Below are 4,484 nucleotides of genomic sequence, written 5' to 3'. Positions count from 1 at the left end.
CAATGTGTAGTATCGTAAAATACCAGCAAACGAAAAAGAATTAAAATGGAAACACAAAATTAAATGAAAAGGAAATCATAAAACTAAAACCCCCCCAAACCTTATAGTACCTGTTGGTCTTACCAACCGGTACTAAAGGGCTCTAGGCCCCCGGAGCTGGCTCGTGCCACGTGGTTGCCCTTTAGCACAGGTTCGTGCTGAACCGGTACTAAAGGGGGAGGCCTTTAGTGCCCACACTTTAGTGCCGGTTATGGAACCGGCACTAAAGGGCCTTACGAACCGGTGCTATTTCCCGGTTCTGCACTAGTGATCCTATGGCTGATGTTCCTCTATTCTCACCTGGCCCAGAGAGAGGTGAAGGCAGAGTAAGAGAAATTATACTCTCTAATGCAGAGCAACGGCCATGTCACCCATGAAGCTCCCCATGTTGGTATCGTTGCTAAGAGACCCGCTGCCTGCCACCATGACCGCTAATGACTGATGGAGCTGCTCCAGGCCCTGGGTGAGATCTTCTTCTGCCTGCTACAATGACTGCCCAAGGCTGCAGATGCCAACCATTTGATGTTCAGTCAAGGGATCAAGCTGAGGTGCCAGTGTCTGCAGCAACAGTGGGAAGTATGTACTTTCATTAGGATATCATTAGTTTAGTTCTGAGAGTTTGGTTGGCAATTCGGTTCTTGAACTATCAAATGAACCTTTTTCGCAAGAAACTATGAAATGAAAATGACAGTTGATTTCTTTTCTATTTTTTAGGAATAACATTGATAATGTTCAGTGTAGTTAGAGGCACATGCCTTGAGCACATCTGAGGGCCGAAAGCCGCCCATCCAAAGGAACCAGTGCTCGGCCGGGGTTGCCCACATCCCAGTGATGAGATGGAAGGCATCCGCCGTAGCAGCGGCACTCTTGAGGCGAAATAGCTAATCGTAGTGGGTCAAGGTGTCATCGATGATGGCCCTGAGTTCAACATCCGGCAAGTGCGCGTGCAGGCCTCCCCGGAGTCATGCGCCTGCTGTCGTCGTCCAGCCACCTGCTGTACTCGACATCTAACAAGCAGCACCTGGAAAATTGATATCATAATACGGATTCAGTCCAATGCCAAAGCTTAACCAAATTCCCACCACACATTCTAATTAGTGAATGCGCAGGAGAGCTAATACTAGGGTTGACTTTACACACCAGGGCTGGAGTTTCCACCTGGAGCTCCTCCAACAAAGAGTCCCTACACAAAGCTCACAGGTTCATATCACTTTACAATATGAAAACCTAGCTCGATACTTTGGCAAAGAAGGAACTTGAGTGATATTTTTCTAACTTGAGTGATTTTTGTTATCATATATGCACAGCTGCACATGGTGAATTAGCTGCAGAAATGAGAAGCACCTGAGAACGAGCCCGCTGGAGATCCTGTTCCAGTTGAGAAATCTTCAGCTTACCACACTTAAGCTGCTGAATGTAAGCCTACACATGATGGATAATGCAGATGCAAAAGTCAATAACTTAGAAAATTCATTGTTGAGAACACCAATTAAGTCTAGATTAGAAAGAATGGTCCACCTTCTTTCACAGCCCGCCTTTTCTTGCAGCCTCCTCGTCGTCTGTTGACCACCAAGGGAGAAGAACTCATTATAAATCTCAAAATTCTCAAAACCAAATGCATTGCTTCTTTCAGGGGGAGAGTTGTACAGTTTTTTTTTCAAAATATAAGTAATAGACATGCAAAAACTGATCACTCAGCAGCAAAACTTTATAGGAAATGAGATTTATGGCTGACTTATTCTACTATATTGTTTGGACAACTTCACCAAAGGAATATATAACACGTGAAACATACTATACTGTTTGGACAACTTCACCAAAGGAATATATAACACGTGAAACATTGAATATAAGTTAGAATCGAAGAGGGCATTTTGGACTTCATACAATACTTTTTATAAAAGGAATACTTCATACCGATAAGTTTGAGTGTCTACCTAATCTTTGGTTCCTCATCATGTATTCATTCGCAAGCATCTAACTTGGGTTGTTGTTCCAGCTTAGAAAAGCTCAAATTTTTTACCTTTGTTCAAATAAAAAGAACTAGCAGTGTGTCCCGCGCATTTGCGCGGCTAGACGTTCTAATGTTATATATCGGTTGACACAATCTACGATACAATAAATTTGCATTTGTGAACATTCTCGCACAAACATGTCAAAACATTCATTATTTTGGTCACGCCAATGTCATTTGCATAAATTCCAATATTTCACACAACTGATACAATCCATGATGCATTCCATCATAATGTGTTGCTTCAACCCTTTAGACTTAACATAGTTTTATTTCATATTACGTACTTACTCGCTGACAGAAAAAATTCTTCTTACTCGAGTCATGCATGATTTATTTGTTATGTATGCATGCATAATTTGTTTATTTCCATTTTAGTACCACTTGACCATGCTTAATACTGCGAGTACCACCGGTGACAAACAATTAATTAATGCCATTGTTTGTCCCTATTAGACCCATGTTAAACTTTTGCGTACACAACCAAAACATTTTTGTGTTGAAAATCAAGTTTTTTGTTGACAGAACAAATCGATGCATGACACATCCGACTTCCATGTTTCGGATTGAGGAATCAAGATTATGGAAGTATTCAAGATTTTTACTATTCCTAGATTTTATATACTAATATAAAAAGATACATTTCACATGGCAAAGTTCATATGATTCTCTATTTATTTTAGTTCCAATTTAAATTTCATGCTTACCTATTTTTACTTCCTAGTTACTTATTCAAAAATTGAACTTAATTTTGTATAATTATTTATATACTTAATATGGAGTTCAAATATGAACATAAATGTTATTCCATTATATTTTTATTTCAAAATTCATAAAATACTCATTGTCCAAAAGAAAGAAATATTCAATAATATTTTGTTGAAATGTCACCTATTGAATTATTATTTTTGGCTTACTATCAGGTAATGTTGAGGCAGCAAAGATTTATAAAAAATCTCAAACGGCAGTGAACGCACAAAAAATATTTTTAGTATGGTGTGTTGCTATTGTATAAAATTGCACTGCACTGATTAATTCGTAGTACCGTATTGTTTTTTTTCCTAATTCCAATCCAAAATTATTGTTTTTCCTTTGGTGCAACCCATGTAACAACCTCACGTAATAAGAAGAAAAAAAAATCCATATAGCCGGAACGTGTTTGCCTTTGTTTGGCATGTTATAACGTGATCATGTGTGGTGCCTTTTCATGCCGGAGCAAAAGTTGTGTTTGGTTTTTTTTATACATATATATAATGCAAGTCGTGTTCGGCTTCCTATACCGAGACACATCCCTATGTTTTTCTCCTTTAGCACATCTCCTCTCACGTGATCAAACATATACGTCTCCGATCCAAATGTGTGTACGTGATTTTTTTTAGGGTTGTGTGTACGTGATACTATTGTATGTAACTCTTTCCAATTTTTAATCTTTGCATTCAAAATAAAGATTTGTGGGGCGCGTTGACTCTATAGCTGGCAGCCGTGGCTTTCTTCCTTTTTCTTGACACGGCCGTGCCTTCTTTAGCTGCTTGGCAGCTGTGTTTTTTTTACCGGAGGTGGCAGCGCGGCGCTGAGACTCTTTATAGTTGGTAGGCATGATCTTTTTTTTTCAATGGTCGTGCTTTCTAATAGCCCGTGGCATATAGTTTTTAATAGAAAAAACTTGTGACTTGGACCATAGATGTGGCGACCTATATTCTTACGTGCTATGCCAAACTGTGGCACACAACTATATTTGTATGTAACGCTATTTCTATCAAATCTTAACCGTTAATATATTAAATCGACAATCAAGATAATTTAATATATGTGGATGAACGTGATGTCTTGTTTGACTCTTGTTTTAATTATATAATAGATGCATTTTGGAATTCAGTTAATCAATTAAAATTTATTCCAAAGTGTTAAGTGAGTTGTTCAAGTTGAGTTTGACTATTTATTCATATATTTATATACATATAAATATATAAACATTCAAATAGATAAACTGGAAAAAATCTCTTATTTAGTGTGATGAGATAATTAATGGTGATAATAGTTTATCAAGACACTTATATGACGCACAAGTAGGACGAATATGTATAAGAATGTGAACTGGAGTTAAACCGATATAATCATACAACAGTATTTTTCTGAAAATTTAATCATCCAAAGAGAGAGAAAAAAATCTGCGGATAGAAAGGGGAAAGATCAGCCTTCCAACACCTGCATGTATATGGTCTGTAGGACGGGGGGAGATCATTCAGTGGAAGGTACGTATGTAAATAAATCAAAGGAGACCCAAACTTTAAATCGTGATTCAATGGCAACACACACGCCCACACACAGACACTTCTTTGCCATGAACAAAAAATGAAAAACAAAATCAGCTATATTATTAAAGAGTAACAAAAGGACAATCATCTGCTGTCTTATGAACCAATTTAAGAAT

General features: G+C 37.9%; 1 long non-coding RNA gene across 1 annotated transcript; it reads right to left on the bottom strand.

The window, feature by feature from the left end:
* Positions 1-945: 945 nt before the first annotated feature.
* On the bottom strand, positions 946-1,413 carry LOC119312165. Its single transcript, XR_005151263.1, has 3 exons — positions 1,384-1,413; positions 1,180-1,222; positions 946-1,060 (listed from the first exon to the last, which is right to left on the bottom strand). It is a non-coding gene; the product is annotated as an uncharacterized LOC119312165 (long non-coding RNA).
* Between the last annotated feature and the right edge of the window lie 3,071 nt (positions 1,414-4,484).

The sequence above is a fragment of the Triticum dicoccoides genome, chromosome 1B (genome assembly GCF_002162155.2).
Source record: "Triticum dicoccoides isolate Atlit2015 ecotype Zavitan chromosome 1B, WEW_v2.0, whole genome shotgun sequence".
NCBI lineage: Eukaryota > Viridiplantae > Streptophyta > Magnoliopsida > Poales > Poaceae > Triticum > Triticum dicoccoides.
Note: the sequence above shows the minus strand (reverse complement) of the source record. Positions and strands in the feature narration are given on the sequence as shown.